Consider the following 20639-nt stretch of genomic DNA (forward strand, 5'->3'; position numbering starts at 1 on the left):
ACCATTGTCTGAGACAGTTGCTGCCAAGTCTCAAAACTGGAGTCCCATGGATTGGCACCCCTCCAGGTCTGGCAGGAGAGTTGGACGAGAAAGCATGTGAGGAGCCAGCATCCTGGTGCCTGCTGAGGACAGATCCAGCATTGAAACAGCTCTCACACGTGACACCAGGACTGCTAAGGAAATTCATCCTCAAAGCAATTCTATTTGCCTTGCTTTCTAATGACACCGCGCTTATGATTTAATGGCAGTTAAAAACATTATGGGTTAGTGGGAAGAGTACCAGACTGGGATGTCAGGAAGCCTGGATTCAAGGCCGACTTGTGCCCTCTTATTAGATGCGTTAATTCAGAATTCTGTGAAGCAATATGTTTTCTTCAAGATTTGGTGTCCTCAACTTTCTTCTGACATGTGTTTCTAGAACCAATTTTTTAAAAATTGTTGAGCTTAGGAGAGTATAGATAGGTGGTTTCAGATTCCTGAACCACGCTATTCATTCATTCATTCACTTATTCATTCATTCAACAAATATTTACTGGATACCCACTATAGGACACTATTAGGACTGACTATAGATATAGATATAGATATAGGTATAGACACATATATAATATACATACATATGTGTACACATATACATATATAATGTAAAGGAATATATATGGAGATTAAAATTGAGTAAGAGAGACCCTACATTCTGTGCATGAATATACATAGTATTATCTGGTAGTTACCACAGTTATCATACAAAAAGTTCTAGGGATTCAGAAGATGGAGAGACAATGCCCATCTGAGATGATCAGAAAAGACTTCATGGAGAAGATGACATTTGACCTTGGGCTTGAAGAATGAATAAGATTTTGAAAGGTAGGAAAGAGGAAAGGAGGGCATTTTAGGGAGATAGAATGACATGGATGACAACATTGACATGGGAAAGATCAGTCTGTATGGGAAATGGTAAGTAGAGTCATTGGGCTGGAACTGGCCTCTAGCATCCCTTCCAGCTCTATATCTATGATCCCTTTGGCCCCAGAAGGTAGAACCAGAAGCAAATAATTGGAAGCTGCAAAATGGCGCGTTGAGGCTTGATGTCAGCAAAAAATTCCTAAGCATTAGTGTTTTCCAGAAGTGGAATGGACTGCTTTGAGAGGTGGGCTCCCCATTCCTTCAAGAAGAGGTAGATGACCCTTGCAGGTATGTTCTGTTAGTGATTCTTTTTAGGTATGGTTAGACTAGATAGTTACCAAGGCCACCTCTTAAATTCCATGATTCAGTAACAGAACACACCTGCTCAAAAGGTTACAAGCTGAGTTGGAGCTGGAAGGGGTATCTGAAGTCATCTAGTCCAACCTCCTCATTTGGAGGTGAGGAAACAGCCCTCACAGGGGCAGCTAGGTATCAGAGTGGATAAACAGCCAGGTCTGAGGTCAGGAAGACTCATTTTCATGAGTTCAAACCCAGCCTCAGACACTAGCTGTGTGAGCCCAGGTAAGTCTCTTAACCCTGTCTGCCTCAGCTTCCTCACCTGGAAAATGAGTTGGAGAAGGAAATAGCAAACCACTTTAGCATCTTTGCCAAGAAAACCCCAAATGGGGCCACAAAGAATTGAATACAACCGAAATGACTGAACAACAAACAGGTATGATTGGGCGATGTCATACAGATTAGAGCAAGTGACAAAGTCCCAAACCAAGATTCTCTTATTCCAAATCTACTCATTCTAAACAAAGGGAATGAACATTGCTTGAAGAAATGACTAAACAACTATGGTATAGGAATATAATGGAACAATTCATAAAAGGGAGATAATTGTTGTTAGTCCTTTTTAAAAAGAGGATCAGTGACATCACAGGTGATGTCTTAATTCTTGAGTGAATTAGGTTTAAGTGAGGCAAAGTTGCACAAAGTTGTCAGCCTTACTCTCTCCTCGAGAGTCATCCCAAAGGCCAATGGCAGGACAAAAATCAAGATGACTGGCACTGGCTCAGGATGCCATGGATGACCTTGGTGGCTTTGATGCCTGACCAAGCTCTAAGCACTCTACAATGCCTGCTTTGGCTGCCTTCGTGGCTCTTGGAATAAACTGTCTCTACACCCCCACCCATTCCACCAGGGGAAGTCTTCATGTTCTTGGATGAGATATCCCTGCTAACTCACCGACAGGTTTGGGGCCTGTTGGATACCCTCAACCTGGTTTAACCCATCTGCCCAAAAAGGTTCCCCAGAGTGTGGCCACTGCACGTGCTACAGCTTCTTGGAGACACAGGTGAGAGTTAGGTGAATCAGGTGGACACCAAAGGTTAATAAGCAGCCCTGAAAAGGGCTTGGTAAGGGCTTCACAGCAGAGGTGCTAGTCCTCCCTGAACAAACCCTTACGCCTCGGCAGGGAGGCAGGGGGGATATAATATCACATAATGGAAAGAGTACTTCTACGTATCATAAGTCCTGGGTTTGAATTCTGACTCTTATACTCATTGACTGGGTGACTGGGCTACTAAAAACACCCACAAAATCAACTCTTAGTCGTACGGGATTTTAAGGTAGGCATTTTTTCCTAGTCAACACATGCTACAGTAATATAAACAAAAACAAATTCTAAGAGGCAGCCAAACTCTCATAAATCTTAATGATCGGTCTCAGTTTCAAATAACAGGGAACAGAACTCGCTTCTCTCAGGAGAAAAGAGACCGAAGTTCCAATGTGGGTCATACACGGTCAGACAAAATTTCTATGTTGCTTGCTTTGGCTTAGATGTTTTCTTTTGTTGCAAGGCTGGGTTCACAGATGGAGAAAGGGGATCAGTCATAGGAAAATATTGATTGTATATGAAAGAGACAGAGAGAGAGAGGGAGGGGAGAGAGGGAGGGAGGAGGGAGGACAGGGAGAGAGAGAAAGAGAGGAAGGGAGGAGAGAGGGAGGTAGGGGAGAGAGAGAGAGAGAGAGAGGGAGTGTTAGCTTTATGTTAAACCACTTGCATTTTCTGGGTGATGCGGGATCTGGAGGGCAGCTGTCTTGTAGCCAATCAATATGAACCTTCTTTATCCCTCTTCTATTTCTATACAATTCAGAAGCAAAGTTCAAGATAATAATCATGTTAGCCTCTATGTTCTGAACAACTGTTGATGTTTAAAAATACTCAGATATTACTAAAATTTCCCCCCATTCTTCTCTTGTGCCAGGAAGGAGGCAGGTAACAATTGTATTTTCCTTGTTTCACTTTGGATGAATAATCTATTGTCATTGTGTTGGGGTGAAAACCATCCCTTGGTTTGTCTCCTTTTTATGAAAGGGTAATACTGTTAGTCACAACAAGTGAGTCATTCAGCCTGGCATCTATTTTCCTGAGCGATGGACAGAATTGTACCAACCCTCCCCCAGCTGCAGCCTTCATTAATTCTCCCACGTGCTGCCACCATCTGTTTTATAGATGAAGACAAAATGGTCATTGCTTGTTCACATTTCTCACTACCATACATAAGTTAGCATTGCATAAACCTCATACACATAAGCAGGATGGTACAGGGGAGAAAATCCTGGACCCTTCATCCAGTCAGGAGGCCTGGATTCAAACTCTAGCTCGGCTGGCCACTTCCTATCTATATGACCTTGGGTAGTTCCCTTCAAATCTCTGGAGCTCAAGTTTCCAATCTATAAAATGAGCAGGTTGGTATAAATGGCCTCTGAGGTCTTTTCCAGTTCTAAATCTGTGATACTCTTCTATGTTTGAGGCAAAGATTTCCTGTATCCACTTGTATTTCTATATAAATACAGGCGCCACTTGCTTCTAGGGTGTCCCAAAAGTCTCAATGCAGTTTAATGCTTTTAATATCCGGAGACTGTATTCACACTTTTGTATCTACTGGGCTCCTTCCTACCTGCACTGACTTGTCAATACAAACTAGCCTCTGTCATATGCACGTTTCACAAAAGTGATTACACTTTAATAGTTCACAGTTGTAGCCTTAAGCATCAGTTAATTTTTACAGTTACTAAATTACTCATGCCCTTTGACCAAGCAATCTCACTACTAGGTTCATACCCAAGGTCAAGGGCAATGAATTAGGGCTCACATGGATGGAAATATTCCTCAAAGCACTATTTGTAAGAGCAAAAAGCTAGAAAGAAGCCATCTGCTCAACGACTGGGGCATGATAGAACAAAATGTGGCCCATGAATGTCACGGGCTCTCCTGCTCAAAGGAACAGCAAATACTAATAATTCTGGGAAAGACTTGTTTAAAGTGATGCAGAGTAAAGTCTGCAGAAGCAGGAGAACAACACACATGCACAATGTCTACAGTAATGTAGATATAAGGCTCCAACAAATGGTGACAAAACCTAGGTCAAATATAATGGACAAAGTGGTAACAAATTTTTAAGGTTCATGCCCACATCCTTGCTGTCCAGTCTGTTAACATTTGACAAAAAAGTCACATACTATGAGTGTAACAAGTATTAGCAAACCCTTTTGCATTGCTGTTTTTAGGAAATATACTTCACTTTGGGGAGTATTGGTTGGGTTATGTCTACTGGATCAAAATAAAATGTATCAACTTATCGAATGAAAAAAAAACCACAAAGCAGTCGGGCTTTGGAGGTCTATACCACAGTCTTCTTAACTGCTATTCCATAGCAGCCTCTAGGTCTCTCTTCCATTTAACAAGTTTTGAGTAATATTTTTTTTTCTTTTAATGATGTGAATCATCAGAAAGTGATAGATACAAAGGGAGTTCTGCCTCAAAAGTAAAGCCAAATTCAGACCAAGTTCATCACACACACACACACACACACACACACACACACACACACACGCACACACTACACATCCACAACAAATAAAAATAAGAAAAGCCACCAGGTGGTGATTTCTTTAGTCATCGGTCCCATGAGTCCCCTCATCCTTCAGATAATAAGTGACAGATTTAGAGGATGAAAAAACAAACAACCACAATGAATTCTTTACATGAAATGTGACTTCAGGGTGATCAATGAGTTGACATTTCCTGAGGCAACCAATCAAGATGGTTCATTAGAGCTCATTTATTTCAAGTACCAGTACCTGCTTGGAAGACAGGGTCAAATGGAACCACTAGTTTTGTCCTTGCTATGACAGCCTGCAGTAGTTTTCATGCGCTCATTAGCACACAGAATTTTTTTTTAAAGGAAACTAATTCCCTGTGCAACGTATAACACACATCTCATGAGATATTATTTTAGATATATTTAATGGGTATTCAAGAACTTAAAAAAATCCAATAAACTCTAATATGACATTATTATAAGTAGCTTTTTAGTCATCAATGTTTAATAAATAATACCTATTATTTTATTTTTACCATAGTAATTTTAATTTTAAAAATCCCTTTTCATCTTTAAACAGCATCAAATAGACTTCATTTTATTATTTCATTTTATTTTTTAATAACAAGAATCTATTTTCTTTCCCTTCCACTTTCCTCAATTTAGAAGAAAAAAAAAAGCAAAACAAAAGCTCCATAACAAATAAGCATAGTCAAGTAAAACAAATTTCCATATTGTGCATGCCCCCAAAATGTGCATGTTATTTGGTACCTCGAGTCCACCATCCCTCCTTCTACTAGGAGGTAAGAAGCAAACATCATTATCATCAGCCCTCTGGAATCATGGTAGGTCGTCATAAGATCAGATGTCTTTTTTTTATAATTAAGATTTTTTATTTTTAGTTTATAACGCTCCGTTCCACATAATCGGATCAGATTTCTTAAGTCTTTCCAAGTTTGTCTTTCCGATGTTGTGGTTGTATAAATTGCTCTCCTGGTTCTGCTCACTTCACTCTCCAACAATTCATACACATCATCCCAGGTTTCTCTGAAACCAACCCTTTAATCAAATCTCATAGCCCAATAGTATTCCAACATATTCATATGCCATAATTTGTTCAGCCGTTCCCCAATCACCTCTTTGTTTTGTTTTTTTTGTTCTTTAGTTTTAGAAAGAAATTCATGAGGTCATATGGTAGATGAAGGAAGCTGGAAGAAGGCTCCTTCCTCCATCTCTGAGAGATGGACATTATATAGAGTTTCAGAGAAGAGTACCCACCAGAACAGTAGCAGTCAAGCTATTTTGTAGAGAGGGCAGTTCCTAAGGAGAGGTCCATTGATACACACACACACACACACACACACACACATCAGTAAGCATAAACATTAGAATTAAGGAGGATTGAGATGTAAACATCAACATTCAGACTTGGGGGAACCCAAAACACAAACATTGTGTGGACCCAAGACCAGACCTGGGGATCATCCTCTTTGCTTCTAGTTCTTTACCATCACTAAAAGAGTTGCTATATTGAGCAAATTGGCCTTATTTTAGAAAGCTAATGTTAGTAAATGGCTATGGAAGAAAGATGCTAGAGAACATTTTCAGTTATCAAGGGCCTGATTATCTAACTTGTACATAATTGGGTCACTTCTTTCTCCTTTTCTCCTTCCCATTGGCTGCTCTTTTTTGCCACATCTCTCTGTACATCAGAAGGCAGATTGCTACCTTTGGAAAGCAAGCCTAGCAACTGGATAGAATTTCTAGAGACAGCAGGTCATTGCTGCTCCCTCCTAGTGTTAAAAAAGTGCAAATAAATTACAAACATCAACAACAAAAACAGATTACCTTAGAACGGGGGTGTTTAACGTGGGGTTCTGTGAACTTTTAAAAATATATATGTGTATATATTTGAAAACTATATTTCAATGTAATTAGTTCCCTTTGTAATCCTATGTATTTTATTTCATGAAATTAAAAATATTCTGAGGAGACACCCAAAGGCTTTGCAAGATTGCCAAGAGATCCATTAGGTAAAAGGCTAAGACCCCTTGCCCTAGGAGTTACCTTGAATATATTGACCTAGTTAAAAGGAGATCTCACCTTGCCATAAAGTAGGCAGATAAAACAGGTAGAGCTGAAACTCTGAAACTAGTCTCACATTTTGTGCTGTATTATAATTATTGTCGTGTAAGGGGTTGATCAAAAGAACTACCTGCTCAACTTGAAAAGATTACAGGGAAATGAGCCTTTGAGATTTTGATTTCATGTTTATTTGGCTCCTCAATTCAGTATAGTCTTCATCATAGACACGAACTTTTTCCCTTTCCCTCCACATGAAGATATTCCAGTATCTTTGCCAAGAGAACTCCAAATGGCATCACGAAGAGTTGGACATGACTGAAACGATGGAACAACTACCACATTTTCCTTTTTCAACAGGGAGATGATGAGGGACCAGCACAGCTAAGAGCATTTCTCCATTTGTATGTGGTGGGTGGGGAGGGGGTGGCCAGTATTCCACCCTCCCCCCACCTCCCCACTCCCACCCTTAACAAATACCTCTAACAGCTATCTTGAGGCAGATGCACTAACAGAGAGATGCACCCACTGAGCTGGAAAGGTGAGTTCCTAGATGCTGAGTAACTGGACCTAGTAATGGCAGAGAGCAATGTTCTTAAACAGTAGCCATAGAAAGGGAAACCAGGTGGTCCAAGTGGAGGGAGTAGCTTAAACCCAGGGTTTTGGAGTATTACTGATAATTCTTGGACCCAAGCTTCCTGAATAGACTAGTGGGAGGGGAATATTTCCTAAGCTTCATATCTCAGAATCCACTCTTCTGGAGAGAGGAGGAGTTCCCGGACAGTGCTAGTCTCAAAGCTGACTCATTAGCAACCTCAAACTTGAGAGTTCTAGGACCTAACTTTCTGGAAAGAGAAAGAAAACTCCTGGGCAGAGTCAGTCTCTTGGAGTGAAATGAGGATCGCATGATCACCCGCACATTTAGGAGAGCATCAAGGGACTAAAGTCATGATATGGAAAAGCAAAAGATTGGGACTTTGAGTTTCACTATTTTGGTGAGTTATTCAGATGCTATAGGTCCAAGGGGAATAAGCTTGCTTTTCTACCAACCACAAGTGAATATTTCCTTTGAAGGGAGTTCAAGCTTTCAAGTTAGTACCATAAGGCTACTTCTCTTTCTGGGTCTCTGGGTGAAAGGGGAATTCATTAGAATGCTAGAATTGTGGTTGCCCTAATAGTAAGACAATTTCCAGTTTTTTTTCCTTGCTGGGGTGAGGGGCAGTGTCCAAATCACAGAGTAGAATTATTCATCAGGAGGACTATGGGGCTCTGGGGAAACGTGCATGTCAATCAAGATGGAGTAAAATTTAATCAATTATTTATGGGCTACTTTGAATCCTTTTTTTTTGTTGTTGTTTTCTGCCTTCTCTGTGGGATGGAATAAAATTGATCTAAACCTATACATGATATGGGCAGCTAGGTGGATAGTTGGTTGTTGTCCTTCACTCTCAAGGAGGACCAAAATGATATCACTGTGCTAGAGTCAAGTTATGGTGTGTCTAACTATGGCTGATCAGGCCAATGTGAGCTTGGAAAGCTCTACCACAGGTTGGGCATAAATAGCTCATGCGAACATTTGGGGTGCATTCTCTAAATTTGCCCATCTTGCATTTCTTTTGAGCTATTTCAGTTCTGCTTTGCTCATAGAGCACAGCACCTTCTCTGATGTGGGCACGCCATGCTGAGCAGTCCTGTGCCAGTGTCTCCCATGTCATGCAATCAGTTCCAAAGTTCTCAAGAGAGACCTTGAGAGTGTCCTTGTATTGCTTCCTCTGACCACCATGTGAGCCTTCACCCTGTGTGAGTTCTCCATAAAACAGTCTTTTTGGCAAGCACACATTTGGCATTCAAACAACGTGGCCAGCCCATCGGAGTTGCACTCTCTGAAGCAGAGTTTGAACGCTTGGCAGTTTAGTTCAAGAAAGGACCTCATGCCTGGCACCTTACCCCGCCAGGTGATCTTCAGAATCTTCCTAGCACAATTCAGATGGAAGTGATTCAGTTACCTGGCATGACTCTAACATAGTGACGTCACTTAGGTCCTCTTCAAGAATGATGGACAACAACCAATTATCCACCTAGCTGCCCATATCATGAGGATAGAGTATTTGACTTGAACTTAAGGAAGACCTGAGTTCAAATCCTATCTCAAACATTTACTAACTCTGTGACCCTGACCAAATCACTTAACCTCTTTTAGCCTCAGTTTCCTCATCTGCAAAATGTGAATGATAATAGACCCTACTTCACAGAATTATTGTTGCAAACTTCAAAGCACTATAAAAATGTTAGCTATTATTTTTGAATGGTTGCAGAAAACAAAGAGCTGGCTATGAAAGGACAAAGAATTTTCCAAAAGTAACCTCACTAAAAGTCCAGAAGAGCCCTGTGGAACATACCCTCATAAACTTATGATTAATGAACATATTTCAATATCTGAAAGGATCTGTGACCTTCTTGCTGTAAATCCTACCTTCATCAACCACAACCTTTCTATACCTTAGTTGAAAGATGGTCTTTGGGAGTTCCTGTGACTGAAAACAAATCATTCCCCTGTGGCTAAAATCCTGACAAGCCTTTCCCAAGTTAACAGTAGTTGGTCCTCAGGCAACAGTGATCTCAGCAGAGATCACTGGCCCCCTATTCAAAGACTTCCAACTTGGTAGCATCTGTTAGACCTTGTGCTCCAATGGCATAATTTTCAAGAAGCTGGGGTCACCTCCGACACCCAAGGAGGCATTGGAAAAGATCTTTAGTCATAACAAGAAGGCGAGAGAGAAATGGTGGTTGGGTGGACCTTAAGCCTTCTTCTAACAGCCAGGCATAACCCCTCTGAGACAATAGTCCAAAGCACCTGACCTGACTGCTGTTTATATCTCCTTCCAGTGAGAAGGTGCCATCCTTGTTCAATGCCTTTTGAAAATATGGCGGTTTCTTTAACCCTCAAGCAAGTGCTCAGAACATAGGACCAAATAAATTATAGCAATGAAAACGCTTCTGTACAAATCCTAAAAGTTAGAGGAAAATATTAAAATGCACCGGGACATGGGTGACTTTTAGTGCAGGCTCTAAAGGGGAAAAAAATCCTGAGAACGGAGCAGGGACACAAAATCAAGCTCATTCCTTTGCTACCGTGCTCCTCTTGCTTGGCCTATTCTGCATGACATATGGCCAGCTAGCTGGTGCAGTGGATAAAACATGGCACTTGGAGTTAGGAAGACCTGAGTGTGAATTCCACCCTGGGCAAGTGACACAACCTTTGCCTGCCTCAGTTTCCTCATTTATAAAATAGGGGTAGTAATAGCTCCTACCTCACAGGGTTGTTGTAAGGATCAAACGAGACAATATGTGTAAAGTACTTGGCAAACCTTAAAGTGCTATATAAATCCTAGCTATTATTTCTTATTCAAGACTTCTTTACTTGGGGATATCTGAGTGGCCCATGACTGTTTTATTCTTTCTCTTCTTTTTTAAACAAACCATTTGTTTAGAGGCTTTTGCTATTCTTATTGGCAGACTCTGAGAACAATGGATCGCTTCAGTGGGTGACTCCACCAGAGCTTGGCAGAAACTGTGGTTACAATTGTGTTGTGATCTGTTTGGCTGGAGGTTAAAACTGAAAATATTTGAACAATATAAGAATAGATGACATACGCTGGGGGGAAAGGGAGGAATTTTCAGTGTACTATTGAGGCCAAGCCCAGAGACACTGAGTGCACTGCTAGTTGCTCAAGGAATTAATACAGCTTGCCTTGATGAGTAACATAATTCTGCATTAGAGAAATACAATGGGGTACATTTACTGAGGTAGCAGAAGATCCTCATAATTACACAGTTTTTTTTTACATATAGGAAACTGTATCTCACAGACATACATGAAGGATCTGTGATGTCATCAGCATAACAAACTCCCTCTACCAATACCAAGACACTTAGACTTCATAGATAAATATGGGGGAGTCTAAGACTCAGAAGAATTAGCTTGTTCTGGGCCAACTACCCAGTAAATGTCTGATGAGGGACTCGAACCTCTCCCTCTTACTTTGTTGAATAAGGCATAGAATCACAGATATAGAACTGGAAAGGATTTTGTGGTCACATTTTAGAAGTCCACGGGAGTTGCCTGAGGCTTGGGGGGTAAATGTACTTGCCCAGATTCAATGAGCTCCTGTCAGAGCCAGAACCTGATGCAAAGCTGCACATGCGATAATCTGTGAGGATGTGCTGTCTCTAATTATAGCAACCAACATTAAATGAGGCCAAATGGATGAGAGAATTACTTGTAAACCACTATCCTGATTCATAATGGTAGTATTGCCAAGATCATTCCAGAAATTCAGAAGTCCGTGGATAAAGTAGGACAATGGAAATTGAGACTTGCCCTGGGTGGTACCATAGGAATGATCTCTAAGATGAGCATCTTCAACGACTTAATTAACCAAGTCCTGATTTTTAAAAATACCTACACCCCTTTTTTTCTTTTTGACACTACAATCATTTTCTAATGTACCCTCTCCTCCATTAAATCCCCCTTTATAACGAAGAATCTTAACCAAAACCTAACCAGCCAAGCGACTGCAACTGACAACACATCTACCACTTTGTACCGGTAGTACCCCTCCCCCACCTCTTTATTGGGAGAAGGTGTCTTTCATTATCTGTTTTCTAGTTAAAACATTGGTCATTTGAGTCCTATTTTTAGTCTAAGGTCTAAAAGTATTTTACCCTAATGTTATATTCTAGGTTATCAAACTAGATAATAGTATAAGTGGCAGGGACTCGTTATAACCTTCGGATTGGCTAAGTCCACAAAACAGACTTATGTACATCTTTACTACTGTGCATATAGTGTGGGAGCTTTGCTACCCTGGCAAGGTGGTTCAGACGAGGGCAATGGGCACCAGATTTACAGTGTGATCACAGCTAAGGACAGTTTCTTCTCCTCTGACCCTCAATTTCTTTATCTGGAAAATGATGGGGTGTGTGTGTGTGTGTATGTGTGTGTGTGAACAAGGTAATCTCTAAGGTGAACAGAGTTCTGGGTTTGGAGCCAGGAAGACCTGGTCTCAAACCTTGCTTGTAACACTTATTGGCTGTGTGCCTAGGGAAATGACCTTCAATTGTCCCATCTCTTAAATGAGGGTAACAGCTCCTGGAGCTCTAGCTGACTGGGTGGATGTGGGGCTCAAAAGGAGCGATTGATGTCCAATGCTCTGCAAACTTTTAGGATGGTGTGAGTGTCCTTGTTACTATTTTTGTTTCTTGCTCCAAATCTTATGATCTTGGCCACTTTAAGCATTCATTCCTACAGTGAATTAATTCCCTTTTGATACCTTAAAAGCACCTGTAGGCTACATTTCAAAATGGAATGTGGGAAATGGAAATTTCAAAATAGAATCCTGGTAAAAAGTACTAAATGTGAGATACAGCAAAACTTTGGGATAGAGGATGTTGGGAACTGAGGGATGAGGGAGAAAACAAAGGTTCGGGCTTAAGGAGATATTCATTCATATTGCCCAAGAGGGTGTCTCTCTTATTTTTTTCCTCCTTGCCATTTTAGGCTTAAAAGGAACTGAAAAACTGTGCTTTCAAAGAATCATGGTGTCTGAGGCTAAATTTGAACTCAGGTCTTCCTGATTCCGGGCTCAGCATTCTATCTACTGTGTCCCCTCGCTGTCTCATTTACTTTTGTGGATCTAATCGAAAATGGGAAGAATCTGGTATTATAGGCCCTTTAGACAGACAGCTAAGAGTATTCAACAACTACTCTAGGTATCTGGCAGAAAGCAAATTTAAAATTCAAACAGGGGCAATGGAAGGCAAATGTTATACAGCACCCAATGCCTGAAAAGGAAATTCAAAAGTACCAAATACAAGTAACAGAATCAGGCCATTTGTGGTTGAGAGCCCTGAAGTCTTGAGGTATGACTTGATACTCGGAGAATAAGACTTAGAAAGCCAACATTCATTTTCAGGACCACACCACATGCTGGGCTGGTACACCACTGTGCCGTTCCACAGCCCCTGTCAGGATCAACTTACAGCTGAGGCCAAAGGCACTGGCTGGAAATCAACGGCATGCGATTCATAATAAAGGAATCTAACCATGTTTTTCCATGCCATAAGCTGAAATTCTGAAATTAAGCTCTGCTGGAAGGATGATGGTATCTAGGTGGAAAAACCTGGTCCCAGAATCACCATCTGCCCCTTTCAACAAGGTCTGAGTCTGCTTCTGCTCCTCAAAGAAACACATTTCCGTTCATCACCATTTGGATCAAATCAGAAAGCTGATTAACTGCTTGCAGTGACCTTCACTGGGCCTGCTAATGTCCTGATGCCTTTGAAAAAGTTTTGGAATGTTTTCCTTCTCCACCTAAACAAAGATCCGTGGGTAGCTGGCATCTGTTCTTTCGACTTCTATAAGCTGCCAAGGAGGGGACAGCAGAATAGACATGGGCATAGAAGGTTTTTCCATGGGCACCCAGCTTCCCATCTGCTACAGGCCTGAGGCCAGGGAAGTCTGGCACTAGCAACATCTCAACCCAGGCCTTCCTGTGCCCATTTGGCCCTTATATTTAGAGCCTATGGTCACTGAAACTGAGCCACCAAGAAAGAAGGCTAGTTGACAGCCACATTTCCATGAATGAATGAATCTCTTGGGAACAAAAACTTTTGACAAAGCCAGTCTGAGCACAGAGGTAGTCAGGAGAAGTTCAGATTTTCTCAGGGATGGCTTGGTAAGAGTAGATGCTGAGGTCAAAGACTTTAGCAGTGCTGTCATAGGTATTATCATTTGGAGGATGAGACCAGGAGTGGTAGGAACATCTGCCATGAAAGCATGGAAACTAGGTTAATTTTTCCTTTACAGGAATTGAAACTCTCCTTGACTGGCTTAGGTGACTGACACTTGGGCCATTGATTGGTGTCCTAAGTACCAAAGCCAGCCTGGGAAGACTTAGGAGTTCCTTCCTCAGGCTTCTGACCACCAGACCATCATGACCAATAGAAGCAAGGAAGCTACTCCAAACTGAATCAATATTGTATCTTTGCTGATAACCCCTCCTGTGCTATGGCCAAGTAGACATCCTTCCATTAATTACTAGATAATTTATGAGTGTCTCATTGGGTTCCAACTCTGAACCAGAAACACCAGACCTTCCTGAATTAATCGGTCAATATTTATTAAGCACCTACTATGTGCTAGGCACTGTGCTAAGCACTGGGGATACAAAAAGAGGCCCTCAAAGAGCTTCCAATCTAATGGATCAAGCCCTGACCACACCATGAGGAGTCAAGCCTATTTGAGAGAAAGACTACCATAGTCTTGGGGTGAGCAGAACCTGCCGATGTGGGAGCAAAAAAGTGGCATGTCACTGAAAGACAGAAAAGTACTATCTCTGTCTACCTCTGATCCTGTCAGAAGTAGGAAATAATGCCCTGTTGAGGTTCAGAGAGGATGAGATACATGTCATGGAACATATGCCTAAACCTCCTCTGTAATTCCTACCTCTAATAAAATTTTGGCCACAAAGCCTTATGTTGGAATGCCTTATCTTTGTTAATAGAGATGATATATTTTATCACCCATTGGCTTCCTGGGGCTAGGTTACAGGGATCAATTATCTATCCAGGGTGGGGAACCTATGGCCTCATCCTCTAGGCCACAGAGTCTCCACCCTTGATTTTATTCTATACACAGTCTCTTGATTGTAAATACCTTACTAGATCATAGGATAATAGGATGTAGGGAAAGAAGGAAGCTAAGTGGTCTCTTAATCCAAATCCCTAATTTTAAGGAGACAATGAAACTGAAATTTAATGAAATTAAGTGGCCTGGGCCACTTAGTGGCAGAAATGTTAAGTAGTAATAATAATGATAATTAGCATTTGCTTTAAGATTTTCAAATCACTTTATGAATATTATCTCATTTGATTCAACCATGGAGGGCAGATCCTATGATTATCACCATTTTACAGAAGAGGAAACTGAGGCAGACAGAGGTTAAGTGATTTGTCCAGGGTCACATAGCTAGTTAGTGTCTGAGACCAAATTCAAACTCATGTCTTCTTCGTTCTAGGTCCAGTGCTCTATCCACTGTGCCGTCTAGGTCCCAGAGAAAAGATTCAAACCCAGATCTTCAGACTCCAACTCCAGCATGTATTCCACTCCATGCCTTACTAATCCATAAGCTCTGTGAAGTCAGAGGTTGTGTCCTTTTTCATATTTTTATTCTCGGTGTCTAGCAAAGGTCCTTGTGTATTTACAGAGGCTTAATAAATGTTCATTGATTTGAATTGAATTTGATTCAGCAGCAGTGGCCTCCTGGCTGTTCCATGAACAAGACAATCCATTTTTCAGCTGTGGGCTTTCTCTCTGGCTGTCCCCATACTGGAACGCTCTTCCACTCTGACTACTCACCTCTCTGACTTTCTTTAAGTCCTAACTAAAATCCCACCTTCTACAGGAAGCCTTCCCCAACCGGTCTTAATTCCAATGCTTCCCCATTTTGATTACTTCTTGTTTCTCCTGCATATAGCTTGCTTCATATATATATATATATATATATATATATATATACACACACACACACACACACACACATATATATACACACATATATATACACATACATATATACATATATGTATATATGTATATGTGTATATATATATACATATATTTGTTTACATGTTGCCTCTCCCATTAGATTGTAAACTCCTTCAGGGATTGTCTTTTGCCTCTTTTTGTATCTCCAACACTGCCTGACACATAGTAAGCACTTAATAAATGTCCATTGATTGATTGATTGAATGAATTATTAAAAAAAATTTAAACTCATCTGCAAGGCTCTTTCTCTTCTCAGTTTTGGTAACGTCTGTCTCTTAACTAGGGAAAAGAGAGCTGGAGAGACAAGGTGATATAATGGAAAGCATATTGGCTCTGGAAATCCAGCTCTGTCACCTACTATTCAAACTACCATGGGCAAGTCAACTAACCTACTGGCCCTTACTTTCCTCATCTGTAAAACTGAAGAGTTGGACTAAATGATTTCTGTGTTCCCTTCCAGTTCTAAATCCTATGACCCCAGGCACACTAATAAGGCTGCAGCCATGATGAAGGCTACCTCCTGTCAGAGGGGTGACAGAATCAAGATGTAGACACAGCTAATGAAGGAATTTGTTTTGCATGACTTTGCATATTTTTCTAAGGGTTTTTTTCCTCTTTCCTTCCCTCCCTCCCTATCCCCCCAATGACAGGAAGGATGTAGAAAAGAGAAAATAAATGCTTGCTGATTGATTTTTTTTTTTAACAAAAGAAGCCTCCAGAAAGAATTCCAAGGCCTCTAGGTTTTTGATCTTACTAGACAGACCAAGGTTTCTTACCCTAAATATTCTTTTCAATTAAATTCAACAACTTGTTAAGTTTTTGTTGACTGTGTACTACATGCAAAATACTATGCTGGGTGCTAGACTTACAAAGACAAAAATGAGCTTACGTTACAAGGAGCTTACATTCTTTTCGTAAAAAAAAATTTTTTTTGTTTTGAGCTCTGAATTCTCTCCCTCCCATTGAGAAAGCAAGAAAGACGACACCTATCATACATATGTAACCATGCAAAGCACATTTCTGCATTAACCATGTTCTGAGAAAAAAAAGCAAAAAAAAATTTTAAAAAGGAAAAAAAAAATGTGTTTCAATCTGCACTCGGAGGCTATCAGTTCTCTGGAGGTAAATAGCATGTTACATCATGAATCCTTTGGTGAACGGTGACAATGGATATCCTTGTTTTACCCTGATCTTATTGGAAAGGCTTCTAATTTATCCCCATTACAGATAATGTTTACTCTTGGTTTTAGATAGATACTACTTATAATTTTGAGAAAAGCTCTGTTCTGTGATTTCTAGTGTTTTTAATGGGAATGGTATTGTATTTTGTCAAAGGCTTTTTCTGCATCTATGGATATAATCCATGTGCTTTTAGTTGGTTTTGTCATTGATATGGTCAATTATGCTTACAGTTTTCCTAATATTGAAGCAGCCAGCATTCCTTGTATAAATCCAGCCTGGTCATAGTGTATGATCTTTGTGATATAATGCTGCAATCTCCTTGCTAGTATTTTATTTAAATTTTTTTGCATCAATATATTCATTAGGGGAATTAGTCTATAGTTTTTTTTCTCTATCTTTTCCCCACTTTAAGTATCAAAACCATATTTGTGTTATAGAAAGAATTTAATAGGATGCCTTCTTTACCTATTTTTTCAAATAGTTTGTATTATATTGAAATTAATTGTTCCATATATGTTTGGCAGAATTCACTTGCAAATTCATGTGGTCCTGGATTTTTATCTCTTAGGGAGCTTATTTATGGCTTATTTAATTCTTTTTTCTAAGATAGGATAATTTAAATATTGTATTTCCTCCTCTGATAACCTGGGAAATTTATATTTTTGTAAATATTCATCTTCATTTAGATTGTCAGTTTTGCTGACACATAATTGGACAAAATAGCTTTTAATAATTGCTTTAATTTCATCATCATTGACTGTGCATTCACCCATTTCATTTTTGATACTAATAATCTGGTTTTCTTCTTTCTTTTAAAAAAATGGAATGAGACAATGGTTTATTTACTTTATTTTTTTTCATAAAAACTAGCTTTTACTTTTATTTGTTAGTTCATTTTTTTTACTTTCAATTTTATTAATCTCCTCTTTGATTTTTGAAGATTTCAATTTTGGTGTTTAATTGGAGGTTTTTAATTTGTATGGTTTTTAAGGGTTTTTTAGTTGCATGCCCAATTCACTGAGATGTTCTTTCTCTCTTTTATTGACACAAGTATTTAGAAATATAAAATTTCCTTAAATACTGCTTTGGCTACATCCCTAAAATTTTGGTATATTGTTTCATTGTTGTCATTATCTTTAATGAAATTATTGATTTTTCCCTCTATGATGTGTTATTTGATCCATTCATTCTTTAGGATTAGATTCTTTAGTTTTCAATTAATTTTAGCCTACGTCTCAAAGGTCCTTTATTGAATGTAATTTTTTTGCATTATAGTCTGAAAAGGATGCATTTAATACATCTGCTTTTCTACTTTTGTTTGTGAGGTTTTTATTCCCTAATACATAGTCATTTTTTATGAAGGTGCTATGTATAGCTGAGAAAAAGGTATACTCTTTTGTATTCCCATTCAATATTATCCAGAAGTCTATCATGTCTAACTTTAAAGAAATTCTATTCAACTTCTAATTAACCTCTTTCTTGTTTATTTTATGTTTAAATTTATCTAGCTCTGAGAGGGGAAAGTTGAGGCTCCCCACTTGTATAATTTGACTATTCCTCCATAACTCATTTTAAGTTTTCCCTCAAGAATTTAGATACAATGCCATTTGGTATATATATGTTTATTATTGATATTACATTGTTGTCTCTGGCTATCTTTTATCAAAATGTAATTTCCCTGATTATCACTTTCAATTAGGTATTTTTTTGCTTTTGCTTTGTCTGAGATCATGATTTCTACCACTGCTTTTTTTCCTTTACTTCAGCTGAATAGATTCTGCTACAGCCCCTTATTTTTACTATGTGTCCTTTGTTTCAAGGCTGTCTCTTGTAAACAATATAATGTTGAATTTTGGTTTCTAATCCATTCTGCTATCTGCTTCCATTTTATGGGTGAGTTCATCCCATTCATATTCACAGTTATGATTGTTAACTGTGTATTTTCCTCCATCCTATTTCTTCTGCTTATCCTTTTCTTTTTTAAATCTTGTTCCTCCTGAAAAGTCTTCTGACCACTGCCTCCCTTGATCTGCCCTACTTTATGTCACCTCACTCCTTTCTCTTAATCCCTTCCTCTCCTACATCCCTGTTAGAGAAGATGGATTTCTATACCAACTAAGTGTCTGTCTATATTTTTCCCTTGAACCACTTCACATGAGAGTGAGGTTCAAACATTGATTGCTTCTCCTCATTTCCCCCTCTATTATAAAACTCTTCTTGGTGCTCTTCTTTTATGTGAGATTTCCCCATTCTTCCTCTTCCTTTCCCCTTCTCCCAGTATAACCCTCTTTCTTGCTCCTTCATTCTTTTTTTGAGATTATCTAAGCATAATTTACACCCATCCCTCTATGTAGACTCCTAACTGTCCTGATAAGGATAAAGTTCTTGAGTGTTATTTGTATTATTTCCTCATATAGAAATGTAAACGGTTTAACCCTATTTATTCCCTTATGATTTATCTTTCGTATTTACCTTTTCTCTTAAGTCTTTTATTTGAATATTAAATTTCCAATTCAGGATTAGGTGAAAATAATAATTTCATCAGGAATTCTTGAAAATTCTCTATTTCATTTAAAATCCTTTTTTTCACCTGTAGGACTATACTCAGTTTTGGTAGGTAGTTTATTCTTGGTCTTAATTCTAGTTTCTTTGCCATCCAGAATTTCATATTTCAAATCCTCCACTCCTTTATTATGATAGCTGCTAAATTTTGTGTGATTCTAACTGTGTCTCCATGGTATTTATATGGTTTCTTTCTGGCTGCTTGCAACATTTTCTCTTTGACTTGGGAGCTCTGGAATTTGACTATAATATTCTTGAGTGTTTTCTTTTTGGGACCTCTTTCAAGAGGTGACTGATGATTGTTTCAGTTTCTATTTTGCCCTCTGGTTCTAACATATCTGGGCAGTTTTACTTTATAATTTCTTGAAATATGATGTCTAGGCTTTTTTTTTATCATGGCTTTCAGGTAGTCCAATAAGTCTCAAATCAACTCTCCTTGATCTTTTTCCAGGTCAGTTTTTTTTCCAATGAGATATTCACATTTTCTTCTAATTTTTCATTCTTTTGACTTTGTTTTTATTATTTCTTGATGTCTCATTAGCTTCCACTACTCAAATTCTAATTTTTAAGCAATTATTTTCCTCAGTGAGGTTTTGTACCTCTTTTACCAAGCTATTAATTTTCTTTTCACAATTTTCTTGTATCACTCTAATTTCTTTTACCAATTTTTCTTTTATTACTTTTATTTTTTTTAATTTGCTCTTTTAAAAAATCACTTTTTTAAAGCTTTTCTAGGAAATCTTGTTGAGGTTGTGTCCAATCTGCATTTTTTTTTTCTTTGAGGCTTTACTTGTGGATATTTTCAAGTCATTGTCTTCTTCTGAATTTGTATCTTGAGCTTCCATAGTCGTTTTTATAGTCAGGATTTTTTTGTTGTTGTTGTTTGCTATTTTTCTAGCCTATTTCTTGAATTTGGGCTTTATGTTAGAGATGGGCTCTGCTCATTTCTGGATGGTGGGGAGGAGGGGATGCCTATTCTGATTTTCTGACTTTTATGTCCTGTTGCTTTCACAGCTAGGTCTTGTGGCCTGTAAGTTTTTGGTGCTTCCAAGGTGGTGTGATCTGTGGAGAGGACTGGTCACTGCCTTCCTGGTCAGGACTCTAGTCCTTACCCAGGGTTAGGGCCCCTGCTCCTTAATAACCACAATCGTTCCTCTCCACCCTTGAACTATATATAACTCAAAACTATGTAATGCAACTGCCTGATGGCACCCAATTCTGTGCCCAATGGCACCCCAAGAGGCTCACATTCTAACAGGGGAATGCAACATATATATAACTAGGTATGTATTAGATAATACAAAGTAATTTCAGGAGAGAGAGTATGATAATCAGTAGAGAAATTCAGAGGGATAGGGAATAAACACTGATTAAGTGTCTACCATGTGCCAGGCGTTAGGCTAAATACT

The sequence above is a fragment of the Trichosurus vulpecula genome, chromosome 6, assembly GCF_011100635.1.
Source record: "Trichosurus vulpecula isolate mTriVul1 chromosome 6, mTriVul1.pri, whole genome shotgun sequence".
NCBI classification, from domain to species: Eukaryota; Metazoa; Chordata; class Mammalia; order Diprotodontia; family Phalangeridae; genus Trichosurus; species Trichosurus vulpecula.